The sequence below is a fragment of the Bos javanicus genome, chromosome 11, assembly GCF_032452875.1.
Source record: "Bos javanicus breed banteng chromosome 11, ARS-OSU_banteng_1.0, whole genome shotgun sequence".
NCBI classification, from domain to species: domain Eukaryota; kingdom Metazoa; phylum Chordata; class Mammalia; order Artiodactyla; family Bovidae; genus Bos; species Bos javanicus.
Genome location: NC_083878.1, coordinates 6,626,512 through 6,641,870, shown reverse-complemented (window position 1 = coordinate 6,641,870; position 15,359 = coordinate 6,626,512). Strand labels below are relative to the sequence as shown.

At 46.4% G+C, this 15,359-nt stretch overlaps 1 long non-coding RNA gene across 7 annotated transcripts in view; it reads right to left on the bottom strand.

Annotated features, from left to right (window-relative positions):
* Positions 1 to 15,359, bottom strand: part of LOC133256749 (uncharacterized) — a 34,607-nt gene that overhangs the window by 17,602 nt on the left and 1,646 nt on the right. For 5 of the 7 annotated variants that reach the window (XR_009739279.1, XR_009739280.1, XR_009739277.1 and 2 more), the window contains exon 1: positions 267 to 947. This is a non-coding gene — a long non-coding RNA (uncharacterized LOC133256749). The other 2 variants (XR_009739282.1, XR_009739281.1) reach the window with 2 other exon arrangements.

The following is a 15,359-nucleotide window of genomic DNA, read 5'->3' as shown; positions in this document are numbered from 1 at the left end:
TGCACAACGAGAGAAGCCATCACAAAGAGAAACCCTCGAGACGCCACGAGAGAAATCCTGTGAGCAGCAATGAAGATCCACTGCAGCCGAAAATAAATAAATGGATGAATGAATTAAATGTAAGTTCCTTAAAAGAAAACAACACCTCCCCTCTGGAAGCAGGGCCCTCGCATGATTCCTGAGTACAAGCACAGCCATTTCTCAGCAGGCTCCGGGACTGGGGACTCTGCCCCTGTATAGATCTCTCTGGGCTCAGAACTGCTTACCCATCTCTCCATCTGCGTCGTACAGTGCTGTCTGTTTCCTCAGAGCCCTCTGCCTCTGTGTCCTCTTGTATGCTTATGGTAGGCCTCAGGTGCCCTCATCTGGCTGTGGGATGGACCCCACCCCAGCCTCCACCGGGTGCACCCGGGCGCCGAGCACCTCCTCTGTTGCTTCGTCAGTGGAATTTTGTTGCTGTTACTGTTTAGCTGCTAAGTTGTGTCCAACTCTTTTGCAACCCCATGGGCTGCAGCCCGCCAGGTTCCTCTGTCCGTGGGATTTCCCACGCAAGAATACTGAAGTGGGTTGCCATTTCCTCCTCCAGGGGATCTTCCCAACCCCGGGACTGAATCCAAATCTCCTACATTAGCAGGTGGATTCTTTAGCACTGAGCCACCTGGGAAGCCTCATCAGTGGAAAGAAGCTCACGAAACCTACCTTGCAGGCTGGTAGAGTAGGATTGAAACCACTCTGACACAGCCCGTGACCTAGAGGAGATCCCGAATAATGGGAGCTGCCGGTCTGATTTGCCACATCACTGTCACCAGCCTGCAGCTGCCTAGAGGCTAAGGACCGGGTGTGTCATTAGTGTGTCTCCCGTGCCTGGGATATGCTGCTGCTTCATAAATGTCTACAGAATGGGATGACAGAGACCCACCCTGGCGACCGTGCCCAGGAACGTCTGCGCTCACCATCTCAGTGCTTCCCAAAGTGTTTGCTAGAATGCTCTCCATCAAAACCACCAGCCACATGACTTAGCTCCTCTTGGTTATCAGGAAAGGAAGGGGTGACCTTCATGAAGCCTTTCTTAAACTGTGGTGAGAACAAAATAAAAGAGGAGAAAGTGAGCATCTTCATCGAGGGACATTCGAGAATGTTGAAAGAAGGATGTAGGAGGAAATGGTTAGAGTTGCTGTTTCACAGAGGGGCGTTTGCTCAAGGGCCTGTTTTCACTCACACGGCTGGTGTCAGGGCCCCAGTGAACCTGAGCTGCCTTCAGACACGCACGAGGTGGATCGTGGGTTTCACACACGTGTGACTTTTGACTTAGTTCAGAGGATCGGGTTTGCTGAGAGGTTTCCAATTGCCAAAAAGTCTATTCAAGGGCTGCTTTGGTGGGGTGAGGGGTGGTGACCCTGAACAGCCATGCCAGCACTCAGCCATGGCTCCCTAGCCCATCCCCGGGTCAGGCGCCTGCCGGCAGACCATGGGTGGCACCAAGTCCGTGTGCTCAGGCTTCAGTTATCAACATAAAGGCAGGGGTGTGTGCCGGAGGGTGAGGTCTAGTCACTGGAAATAGAAACAACAGCAGTAAGCCTCAGTGCTTGCTGTAACTACTGTGCATTTCTCAATTCATCTCTAAACTGAGAAACCTTTCCTTCCCACCCTGGGTCAGCAGCCCTTTCACAAAGCCTTGGCCATCCTCTCACCTCTTACAGTCCCCAGGACATGCTCTCTGAAGCCCTGGGATTCTTAATTCAGTTCATCTCTTTGGGCACTTATCATCATTTTCTGTCTTGTATTATTATTATTTTTTTAAGATTTTTGTTGGATGTGGACCACTTTTAAAGTCTTTGTTGAATTGTTACAACAATGCTTCTGCTTTTTGATTTGGGGTTTTTGGCCCAGAGACAGGTGGGATCTCAGCTCCCTGACCTGGAATTGAACCTGTGCCCCCTGTACTGGAAGGCGAAGTCTTAACCACTGGACCGCCAGGGAAGTCCTTGTCTTACACATTATTGTTCTTTATGTAAATCTCTGTGTTTCCCATCAGATTGCAAACTCCTCAAGATCAAAAGCAGAAATCCCTTGGTTTTGCATAGCACATAACACAGTGCCTTGGCTGTACTGAACCGTGAGATGTAAATATTTCCTGAATGAACAACGGGAAAAGTGAAGTAAAGTGTATCTTGAGACTTTAAAAGCAATGAAAAGCTTCAAAATTAGTGGAAGGAAGGTTTCATGTAAGCATGTAAAAATAAAATTTACAAAGTGATTTGGAAAACCGAGATAATGATTTGGGAAAGTCTTTCTTCTTTAAATATGCCCAGCTAACCTGTGAATCCCTCAAGGAGATGGACCATATTTGAAAATCATTTCCAATCCTCACTACTTAGCACAGCTTTTAGGCTTATTTTTCTCTTTCATTGTTTATGACAATGGGAACATCTTTATTTCTTTTGCTTATCAAAAAGTAGCATATGACAAATATAAAGTTTAAACAATATAGAAGTGGAGAATGTTTTTTGTTTAGGTAACACTCTCTAGTCCCTCTCTCCCTCTTTTTTTAGGAGGTGGGGCCTCACTAAGAAGCCTAGGATCCTAGTTCCTCGACCAGGGCTCAAACCCTTGCCTTCTGCACTGGGAGCTCACAGTCTTAACCACTGGACTGCCAGAAAAGCTCCTTAAACAATACAGAAACAAAAAGTAAAAAGATCTCACTAGGTCCATCTCTCAAGGGGCTACTTACCGATGTTGTCCATGGTTTTAGTGCAATATGAATAATATATTTACTCAGTCTATCTGCGATCTGCTCTTGTAAACCATCAAAATGTTATGGTCTCATTTGGAATATATCATTTTCTCCATCATTCCACAATTTTCTTTACTAACTCTTCTTATGGTTGGAAATTCAAGCAGGTTTTAATTTTTGCTTTTAAAAGCCATGCTGGGGACCTCCCTGGAGGTCTACTGACTAAGACTCTGCACTTCCAGTGCAGGGGGCAAGGGCTCCATCCCTGGTTGGGGAACTAAGATCCCACATGTCCTGCAGCCAAAACATAAAAACAAACAAATAAATAAAAATAATGAGATAAATAAATAAATAAAAATAATGGCACTAGCTTCACCAATTTTTTTTTTTTACACTATGCTGCAGTAAAATCTTTTAATGTACATCTTCTTCAACACAAGTGAGTGTTTCTCTGGTTACCCTCAAACGTGTAATTTATTGATTCCAAGGATATGAATATTTAACATTTTGATAGATACTGACAAATTTCCTTCAGAAAATTTTTTTTCTGATTTTTATCCCCAACCAGAACCAAGAAAACCTGTCGGACTTACCTTTTTAAGTGTTTCCTGAGTGTATGTTGGAAGATTGCAGCCAACGTGATTTTAAAATGTTACTTTGGTGCACAAAGAACACTTTTCCAGGAATTCTTATATGGAATATGTGTTCTCCTTTGGCCTTCACAAGAGTCCGTGATGGGGCTTCCCTGGTGGCTCAGTGGTAAAGAATCCACCTGCCAATGCAGGGGACACAGGTCTGATCTCTGGTCCAGAAAGATCCCACATGCAGCAGAGCGACTAAGCCCATTTGCTGCTGCTATTGAGCCTGTGCTCCAGAACCCGGGAGCTGCAATTACTGAGGGCCACGTGCCCTAGAGCCTGTGCTCCACAACAGAAGTCAGCACAGTGAGAAGCACCCACACTGCAACTAGGGAGTAGCCCCTGCTCTCAGAAACTAGAGAAAAACCCGGGCAGCAGCGAAGACCCAGTACAGCCAAAAATCAATAAATATTATATATAAGCTGAAGCTCCAATACTGTGGCCACCTGATGAGAAGAGGAGACACTGGAAAGGACCCTAATGCTGGGAAAGATTAAGGGCAGGAGGAGAAGGGGGCAAGAGAGGATGAGACGGTTAGATGGCATCATCGACTCAATGGACATGGGTTTGGGTGGACTCCAGGAGACAGTGAAGGACACGGAAGCCTGGTGTGCTGCAGTCGTAGAGTCAGACATGGGGTCGCAAAGAGTCGGACATGACTTAGCGGCTGAGCAACAACAATGTGCTCATGCTGAATCACATCAGTCGTGTCCGACTCTTTGTGACCCCATGGACATAGCCCGCCAGGCTCCTCTGTCCATGGGATTCTCCAGGCACGAATACTGGAGTGGGGTGCCATTTCCTCCTCCAGGGGATCTTCCCAACCCAGGGATGGAACCCAGGTCTGCTGCGTTGCAGGCAGATTCTTTACGATCTGAGCCACCAGGAAAGCCCCCTGAAAAAAGCCCATGATATAAGTAGGGAAACCCCGATTCCCTTCTGATTCCTGTTTTAAGATCTCAGCCAAAAAGACTGGCCCCAAATTTCACTGCAGGACAGTGGCCTCCCAGAAGCAGAGCCTTGGAACTGTTTCCTGTTTTTCTTCCCACGAGCTGGGAGGACCAGCCTTGCAAGGCTAGGAGGTGAGGACGGTTCTGCAAGTCTTGAGCTTATGCCAAAGTGTAAAGAATGCCCTGATCGGGATATTCGGTTTCTCAGCTGAAATAAGCCCTCCTTTCTGACAGAGCCTAGTGGAGGGAGGAGAATGCATGGGGCCTGGCTCTGGGAGGGTTTGGGGCGGGAGCCCTCTTTCCACATCATTCTCAGAAGTGCCCAATGTAGAGACCGGGGAAAGAGGTGACCCGGTGAATTCTCACTGCTTTCTACTTTGCTTACTTAAGGTTTTTAAATAGTTCTTGGAAGTGTAATCTGCTGATCCTTGACAAAGAAAGAAAATAGCACTAACCAGGACTATTGCTACATAGAATTTTTCACCAGCTGTTGGGGGAGGGGTGCCTTGGCATCCCAGGCTACCTGACCTCTACATAGCAGCTTAGGCAGGAAAGTTGCTTCACTCTGAAGTCAGAATGAAAAGTCCCAGATTCTAACAGAGGCCAACAGACAAGGGAAGGTGGAAATTCCTTGCTGTGTGAATGTCTATATGGACCAGACCTACATGGTTCTGTCCTGTAGTCTCTGGGGCCTGTACTATTAAACTTGTGAAATATGCCCAGTGTTGATGGAAGGGCTGAATGTTTTATTTAATTTTAACATTTATATTAAAAACCTGACAAGTTAGTTACTGAAAACCCTTGAAATAAGTTTCAAACAACTTGGGTATGTGGAAATACTTTTCCATGGTTAATTTTTTGAAATCTGAAAACCAATCAAGTGTTTCTGATGAAAATTTAGCATCTGAACTGAGATATGGTTTAAGCATGAAATACACACTGGCTTTCGCAGGCTTAGTATGAAAAAGAGAATGTAAAATGTCTTCATGATTTTTTATATGGATTATATGTTGAAGTGATCATATGTTGGAAATAGGGAATTAAATAAAATATAATATTAAGATTAATTTAACCTGTTTCATGCTCTTGTGGGTGTGCTGTGCATGAGTGCTCAGTCATGTCCATTACAAAGTTACACTTTGCACCCCCATGGACTGTAGCCCACCAGGCTCCTCTGTCCATGGGATTCTCCAGGCAAGAATACTGGAGTGGGTTGCCATGCCCTCCTCCAGGGGATCTTCCCGACTCAGGGATTGAACTCACATGTCTTACATCTCCTGCATTGGCAGGCGGGTTCTTTACCACTAGCACCACTTGGGAAGGCCTTATGTTTGCACTCTTATGTTTTGTAATGTGGCTGCTAGAAAATGGGAAATTTAGGGGGCTTTCACTCTTTCATTAATTCATCATGAATTTATTGAGCATCTAATATGTGCTAAGTCAAAGTAAGTATAATAGCTACAGCAATAGAAAACAGTACCTTAGAAATTAATTGTATGTTCTTTGAAAAGATATGTGTGTGTGTGTGTGTACATACACACACACATATATATATATCATCCTATTGAAATGTAACATTTCTTTTTTTAATATAAATGTATTTATTTTAATTAGAGGCTAATTACTTTACAATACTGTGTTGGTTTTGCCATACATCAACATGAATCCACCATGGGTGTACACATGTTCCCCATCCTGAACCCCCCTCCCACCTCCCTCCCCATACCATCCCTCTGGGTCATCCCAGTGCACCAGCCCCAAGCTTTCTGTGTCCTGCATCAAACCTGGACTGGCGATTCATTTCACATATGATATACATGTTTCAGTGCCATTCTCCCAAATCATCCCACCCTTGCCCTCTCCCACAGAGTCCAAAAGACTGTTCTATACATCTGTGTCTCTTTTGCTGTCTCGCACACAGAGTTATCATTACCATCTTTCTAAATTCCATATATATGCGTTAATATACTGTATTGATGTTTTTCTTTCTGGCTTACTTCACTCTGTATAATAGGCTCCAGTTTCATCCACCTCATTAGAACTGATTCAAATGTATTCTTTTTAATGGTTGAGTAATACTCCATTGTGTAGTACCACAGCTTTCTTATCCATTCATCTGCTGATGGACATCTAGGTTGCTTCCATGTCCTGGCTATTATAAACAGTGCTGTGATGAACATTGGGGTACACGTGTCTCTTTCAATTCTGGTTTCCTCAGTGTGTATGCCCAGCAGTGGGATTGCTGGGTCGTATGGCAGTTCTATTTCCAGTTTTTTAAGGAATCTCCACACTGGTCTCCATAGTGGCTGTACTAGTTTGCATTACCACCAACAGTGTAAGAGGATTCCCTTTTCTCTGCACCCTTGTAGACTTTTTGATGGCAGCCATTCTGACTGGCATGAAATGGTACCTCATTGTGGTTTTGATTTGCATTTCTCTGATAATGAGTAATGTTGAGCATCTTTTCATGTGTTTGTTAGCCATCTGTATGTCTTCTTTGGAGAAACGTCTGTTTAGTTCTTTGGCCCATTTTTTGATTGGGTCGTTTATTTTTCTGGAATTGAGCTGCAGGAGTTGCTTGTATATTTTTGAGATTTGTTGTTTGTCAGTTGCTTCATTTGCTATTATTTTCTCCCATTCTGAAGGCTGTCTTTTCACCTTGCTTAGAGTTTCCTTTGTTGTGCAGAAGCTTGTAATTTTAATTAGGTCCCATTTGTTTATTTTTGCTTTTATTTCCAATATTCTGGGAGGTGGGTCATAGAGGATCCTGCTGTGATTTATGTTGGAGAGTGTTTTGTCTATGTTCTCCTCTAGGAGTTTTATAGTTTCTGGTCTTACGTTTAGATATTAATCCATTTTGAGTTTATTTTTGTGTATGGTGTTGAAATGTAACACTTCTTTAGACAAATTTTAAATTCACTTTCGTTTTGTCTTAGCTTTGTGAGTTTAACTCCTAGGCATTAATTTAGTCTTTTTTTTTTTCCTAATATACATATACAAGGCTCTAATTTTCCCTTAGCTGTTTCTTTAGCTGCAGTCCAAAAGAATTATAGTTGAATTTTCATAACTATTCATTTTAAATGTTTTATAATTTCCATTGAAGTTTGTCTTTAAATTATGAACTTTTTAGAAGCGTGCCATTGGGTTTCAATATATGTGGGAGAAGTGGTTTGGATATCTTTTTATTGGTAATTTATTTTTTTAAAATATTTTTTAAAAATTAATTTATGTATTTGGCTGCACTGGATCTCAGATCTTTGATCTAAGGCATGAAGGCTCTTTGATCTTTGTTGTGGCAGGCCAATTCCTCATTGCAGCATGTGGGACCTAGTTCTCTGACCAGGGATCGAACCTGGCCCCCTGCCTTGGGAGCTCAGAGTCCTAGCCACTGGATCACAAAGGAAGTCCCTTTGGTGATTTCTAATAATCACTAATATCACATTGCTTTCAGAGAACGTGGGCCTTTATGATATTGAATCATTAAAATTTGTTACAACTTCCTTTGTGGCCTAGTGTGATCAAGTTGTGAAAATATTTCATTTGTGCTTGAGAAAAAACATTTGTCTATCTGACAAGTACAGGAACCTATATCTTATCCACTACAGTTAGCTTGTCAGGTGGCGCCAGAGGTAAAGAACCTGCCCGCCAGAACAGGAGATGTTACGTAATGCGGATTCCATCCCTGGGTTGGGAAGATCCCCGGGAGGAGGGCACAGCAACCCACTCTAGTATTCTTGCCCAGAGAATCCCATGGACATGGGAGCCTGGTGGGTTACATCCATGGGGTTGCAAAGAATCTGATGCAACTGAGTACAGTTTATTTTAATTTTTTTTTCCAAATTTGAAGGGCCCTAATTTCCTATAATTTTTGGTCTGCTTTATCTGTCAGTTTCTGAGAAATAAGCTTTAAAATCTCCTGGTATGATTGTAGATTTTTCAAGTTAACCATGTAAATCCATCAATTTTAGCTTTGTAATTTTAAGATTATACTATTTAATAGGTATGATTTCATGATTTTTGTATCTTCTTGGTGTATGGGTTTCTTCACTTACATTAAAACTTTTCACCTTATCTGAAGCTAGGGAATATGGAGGTGGGGGGATAGGGTGTTTTTTAACATGACCTCCCTCCTGTTTTCTCAGGCTGGATTTCCAGGGCAGGGAGGGCGAGCGCTGGAGTTAGGAAGGGATCTCTGGCTCAGATGGTAAAGAAATCTGCCTGTAATGCAAGAGACCTGATTTCGATCCCTGGGTTGGGAAGATCTCCTGGAGAAGGGAATGGCAACCCACTGCAGTAGTCTTGCCTGGAGAATTCCATGGACAGAGAGCAGAGCCTGGTGGGCTATGCTCACAAAAAGTCAGACCCAACTGAGTGACTAACACTCTGACTCAGGGGATGCCCCCCACCCCCAGGGCATGGTGGAAAGAGGGCAGAACTTGAAGCCAGCATATCTAGAATACCGTCCTTCCCCCCAACCCTCCAGGAGCCATGTGCCAGCTCCTGGTGGGCAGAGGAGAGATTGGGAGCAGGGAAGCTGATGGACTTCTGGAGTAGGGGAGCAGGAGGGCCAGGGAGGGGCATGGGCTGGCAGGGTGGAGGTGCCCCCTCTGAGCCATCTAGTCCTGTCCTTACCTCACATGGTCCCAGGAAGGGAACTGCCAGGGAGCCCTGGGCTGTCACCCAGCCCCAAGTGTGGCAAAAAACCCCAGCAACAAAGAACTGCGTTGGCCCCGGGGGGACTCAGGACAGCTCAGCTCAATTCCCTCTTCCTCCGGGCGGTCACACCCTCGCAGGTCAAACCACATCACCACCTCAGCCCTGGAATTCCCGCCAAGAGGGAAGTAGTGCACTCCAGACTAAGCTCTGGCCCCTCAAGGCAATCACATGCCTGCCGACCTCGGAGCAGGACTTTTGATGTCACCTACTTCCTCTTTCTGGGGATGGCAACTCGGGGAGGGATGGTGAAGGTGAGGAGAGGACTCCAAAGGAGGAAACCCCCGTGTGGGATGCAGACCGGCTTGCAAGTCTCCAACTCCATGCAAAACACACCTGTCCCAAAGTAATAATACATTGTGTGTGTGCGCTCAGCTGAGTCCAACTCTGACTCTTTGTGAGCCCGTGGACTGTAGCCCGCCAGTCTCCTCTGTTCATGGGATTCTCTAGGCAAGAATACTGGAGTGGGTTGCCTTTCTTCCTCCTGGGGGTCCTCCCGAACCAGGGATCGAGTCCGCATCTCTTGCTTCTCTTTCACTGCAGGAGGATTCTTTACGGCTAAGCCACCAGGGACACATGTCAATACACTCTGAGTGTAGACAATTTTTAAAATACGTGTTTAAAAGAGGAAGACGATTTCATCCAAAATTTACTATCCCGAAACTGAAAACATTTTGCTGAATATCTTTGGAAAATTTGTCTTCCTTTTTACAATATTTTCTGAAATGTCTGTGAGTAGAGTATAATATACATGTACTTATTTAAATATAAAAATATAAGCATGCGATCTTATTATACATACTGCTCTGTAATCCACTTTTTCCCTCGCTCAGTAATATTTGATGAACATTTTCCATATTGTTAAATATTATTTTACAGTTGATTTATCTATGTATTTGGCTGCACTGGGTCTTAGCTGCAGCTCATGGGATCTAGTTTTCTCACCAGGGATGGACCTGCATTGGGAGCACAGAGCGTAGACACTGGACCACCAGAGAGGTCTCCACATTGAGCATCTGCTAACTTGCTGCTGACCATGTGCCTCCCTCAGTTCTCACTGCATCACTGGCCCTGGGGCAGGAAATGGACAAGGAGGAGAGACAGAACCATTCCCATCTGGGCGCCACAGAAGTTCTGGAAGAAGTTGACTCCCCCAGCGCCAGAGAGAAGGAAATTATCGGGAGACCAGCAAATCTGGCCTTCTCCTTCAGTTTTGATGGCCTAGCCTGGGGAGTGAGGAGTGTGAGATGCAGACAGCAGTTAACACAAAACTCAATGAAAGTGTTAGAGTCGGGGAAGCTGGACCTCCCATCAGAGACCCCCCCTCCCCTCCCCCCCACCCCCAGGGATCTCATTTGGAAGACAGGCAGGCATTTGTTAAATCAAGCATGATTCCCTGAATGGTCCCCGAAGGACATTGCTTTTGAAAGGGACTGTTGTCACACCAAAGAATCCTTAATTGGTTGAGTTTTTGGAAACATAAGGTGATATATTTGGTCACTACATCTTCCTGGGCTAACCCAATGTTTCAAAACTTCCTGCTCCATCACAGAAACAATATGGGCTGAAGGCAAGTGCCCTGAGGAAAACAAAGATGAAAAAGATCCTTCTCTTTCTAAGGGTTCATTGTCTAGTGCGGGCTCAGGCGAAATGCAGGAGGGCCAGCCCCACAAGGCCCGGGACAGGCCCGGCAGCTGAGCCAAACCATTGAGGTGGGGCCCCAGACTACCACTTGCCAGTGCAAGTCACAGGGCGTAAGGCTGCCAGCCCAGCTAAGCCCCCGGGGAAAGAGATGGAGCCTGCCCCTGGGGTGTGGGAGGCTTAATGGCTGACAGCACTCCAGCCCTTGCAGGATGCGTGGGGCTGACCGGAAAGAAGCCATCAGACCCAGGTCAGAGGCCAGGAAACACTTGGAAGAGGAAGGCCCTGGTGTTTGGAGAGGTTCTGCTGATACAGACAGGATGGGGTAGGGTTTCAGAGAGACAGGGCTTGGAGGGCCAGCCTTGCAGAGGACAGTCAAGGGGAGGGGCCACAGCACTCACCCCAAGCTCTGTGTCCGGCTGAGTAGGAGTCAAGTCAGGAAATCAGGGCCTTAAGTGCTGTCCTGAGAGGCGGTGCCCAGTGTGGGAGGAAGTGAGGATATGCCAAAGGCTTTGAGCAGCGGATGTCTTGTGTGGACGGTGAGGGATGGGTAGCAGGGGGCAGGGGAAGGAGGTGGGGTGCCAGGAGGCCCTGGTGGAAACCCAGGACATCGATGGGGGTGGGGTGCAGGGGGACTTGGGGCCAGGGGTAACAGGGTGGGGAGGCTGGCCTGCCTTAGGGCTTATGACCGTCTCTGAAGGGCCCCGGGCTTGGTTTTAAATACTACTCAGCCATAAAAAAGAATGAAATAATGCCATCTGCAGCAACGTGGATGGACCTAGAGATGATCATATTAAGTCAGACAGAGGAAGACAAATAACCATTACTTATACGCGGAACCTAAGAAATGATACAAAGGAACTTATTTACAAAACAGAGACAGACTCACAGACACAGAAAATAAGTTTAAGGTTACCAGAGGGGAAAGAGGGTGGGGGAGGGATCCATTAGGAGTCTGGGATCAGCAGATATAAAGGCGTAGAATCACTCTGTTGTACACCTGAAACATTGCAAATCAACTATATGCCAATAAAAAACAAATGTATTCCTGGTGACTCAGCGGTAAAGAATTTTCCTGCAATACAGGAGACCCAGGTTCAATCTCTGAGTGGTACCTCATTCCAGCAGCCCTAAGAAACCCTTGAGAACAAGAGGCAGAAAAGCCCCTGGAGACTGGCTAGAAGTGGTCAGGGAGGCAGAGGGGGAAGCAGGAGTTCAAGTCACAGAACAGAGAGTCCGCAGGAGGAGGAGGGATGTGAACCATCAGCGGGGACGCAGGGTTTACGGAAAGCTGCTGGCTTTCAACACCAGGCAGTCACTGATGACCTTTGAGAATAATGTCATTGGTGCAGCAGGGGAAACCTGGGGCAGTCAGGGTGTGAGGAGGATGACGCGATGGGCCAGGGGTGGAGAAGCCTCATTTCAGGAAGTTTCAGTCTGAAGTGCAGGGACGAGACAGGACAGTAGCTTGAAGGGAAACCAGAACCTGAGCGAAGGACTTTTTTCAGGTGGTACTTGGGCAAGCATGAGGGCCTCCCTGGTGTCTCAGATGCTAAAGAATCCACCTGCAATGCCGGAGACCTGGATTTGATTCCTGGGTCGGGAAGATCCCCTGGAGAAGAGAATGGCTACCACAAGCACGGCTGTAGAAACTCCAGACATAGGACTCACTTTCCATTTGTTAAATGAGAAAGCACAAAATTTCCCAGAACCAGGGAGAAGGGCACCAAGCCCAGGTGGACAGCTAACCCACAGTAGCAGCTTGGCTTGACATCTAGGAGGAACAGTGGGAGGAGAAAGGGATCTGTGTGCTGCCCCCAAATGCTGGCAGTCACTGAATTCCATTTAGCTCACCCAGGTTCCCTTAAAGAGCCTGAGGCCCAGCTTCCTCTCACCTCTGCTCCTTTGGAAGTCCCTTTGCAGATGTGGAGGGACAGGAACTGTCCTCCCAGCAGGCAGCACGTGGGCGGTGAGCATCTGTCCTTCCATCATTTGTCTTCCTGCCGAGCGGACGTCACTGTGAAGCAGGCAATGAGCTGACCTACAGTCCTTCGAGGTTAGGGATAATGGAAGGGGTGATGGATGCTGGAGGAGGTCAGGGATGCTGAAGGAGGTCAGGGATGCTGGAGGAGGTCGGGGATCCTGGAGGAAGTTAGAAGTCCCCTAGAAGGGATGCAGAGCTGCTCCACGCTATTCTCTGATCCTCTCAGTAGAACTCTGACAAGTTCTTCCCAGTTTCTGCTGCTCTTCCATTGCCCTTCCAGACCAGTCCCAGGCAGCTGCCTATTTTTTCGGGGGGAGGGGGGGGCGGGGGGAGGTGGGCGAGAATTGAGAGCTGAATCTCTTGGCAGCCTCAGCCCAGGACCCTTTTCTTGGCCAATAGTTTCCAAACTCTTAAAGAAATAGCTAAGCCCATCTTTCAAACAATGCTTTAGGGAAAGTCCTAAAATATCAAGGGGCTGCTGACATTTCATTGGCACACATTTCCATTCAGACCTATGGTACTCACACATCGTGAAGCCAGCCAGTGAGAATTATAGCCTGTTTTAATAAATGGGAAAAAATAGAAATTGTGGTTATGGGAAACCATTGCAATCTGATACCAGCCTCAGGGTCTAGTTGATTTCCGCCGTTTGCTGTAGTCACATTGTAATAAGAAATTTCTAATTCACACAAATGGTAGTAAACGGTAACAGTTTTTTAAAAATAACCAGCCTTATAACCTTGGGATTTAAGGAACCAGCCAATGACATATATTCAGCCTTTACAAAGATAACTTTTCTTTGCAACACACTTCTTAGTTTGCCAATCAATCAGCAGCATGTCACATGTTTGTCAGTAACACATTTGAACCTATTACACTACAATATTAAAAATAGCTTAACAACTTTTTAAGCATGAAATCTGAACCAAAATTTGTGGAAACCTGAATGGTGCTTTCTAGGGGATAAAGATGGAAGCTCAGTACCCTAAGAACCACCTTGAACCCCAACCCCATCATCAAGGAACAAGAGTTTAGTGAATCCCTGCTTTGTGACAGACTCTGTCCTGGGCTGGAGATACGGGGGGAAAAATAAACACAGCTTGCCCTCATCCACAAGGATGCTGGTCTGGAAGATGAGGTAGACCCAGAGAGAAGTTCCAAGTGTAGGGTTTCTGGCGAGCCTGGGAGCCAGGCACTCGGGGGGACCTGGAGGAGTGAGTGGGGGTAGGGTGGGGTACAGAGCAAAGATGAGCAAGTTTCTGGAGGCTGTAACCAGGAACCCAGGGAAGAGAGGCAAAAGTGAAGCCCAGGGTCACGGCACAGAAAGAGAGCCAGCTCATGACACGTGTAGGGCTCAGGCTGTGTGAGATGCTGGGAGTGTAGGAGGCATGCCCGGGAAGAAGGTAGGGCCAGATCGTGTCACAGAGGGGGCTTCAGGGCGATGAAGGGGGACCTCTGCTGTACCCTACAGGTGATGGATGGCCTGGAGTGCTGTTCAACAGGTGGTTTAGTTGCTAAGTCACATCTGACTCTTGAGACCCCATGGACTATAGCCCGCCAGGCTCCTCTGTCCATGGGATTCTCTGGGCAAGAATACCGGGGTGGGCACTACATTTTTAAAGGAGCCCTTCTATAGATTGATCCCATACATAGAAGCAAGGAGACCACTTGGGAGACTAGTTGAGGCTAAGGGTGATGGAGACTGAGCCAGGCTAAGGCCATGGAGAGAAGCAGGGGAGAGGAGTAGTTCAAGAGGCAGAATGGATAGGACTGGGTGATTGATTGGCTGTAGGGGGAGGCAGGGGAGGGGGAGATCAAGGAAGACCCTCTACAAAAGTTTCTGCTTTAGATGGTTGATCGTATAGGAAGATTTTGCACCCACGTCCTCAGCGTCCACAGCCATTGAGACTGGCAGCATAAGAGAAGTGCCAGCCAGTCAGACTTGTGGTTGAGAACCACCATCATGAACGTAAATTCAGAGAAAGGGTCAGAAGCCAGACGGGGGACTTCCCTGGCCATCCAGTGGTTAAGACTCTGTGCCTCAGATGCAGAGGCTCAATACCAGGGAACTAAGATTCCACATGACACAAGGTGCGGCCAAATAAACATTAACTGATTAAAAAAAAAAAAAAGCCAGACCAAGTCCAGGTGAGTCTTCAGGGAAGTTTTGCAAGTTTTCCCTACAATTTGTTTCTGAGAATGAATGAGCAATCAGTGTCAGATTAATTGGTCAGTGAGATTAATCAGTCTGACCAAAGGAAAGATTTCTACAAAAAATGCAGTCATAACATCAAATTGCCTTTTTTTCTTTCCTATTTTTCTTGGCCTCTAGTGAGAGGGATCTTAGTTCCTCAATCAGGGATCAAACTTACACCCTCTGCATTGGAAGCACAGAGTCTTAACCACTGGACACCAGTCCCGAGTTGCTTTTCTGTTTTGTTTTGTTTAATGACATAGTCCATGTAATTATTCCATCAATGCAAAAGGCAAACACATTTCTCTCTGGGTACTGATCATGGGGCTGCTGCTGCTGCTGCTGCTGCTGCTAAGTCGCTTCAGTCGTGTCCGACTCTGTGCGACCCCATAGATGGCAGCCCACCAGGCTCCTCCGTCCCTTGGATTCTCCAGGCAAGAACACTGGAGTGGGGTGCCATTTCCTTCTCCAATGCATGAAAGTGAAAAGTGAAAGTGAAGTCGCT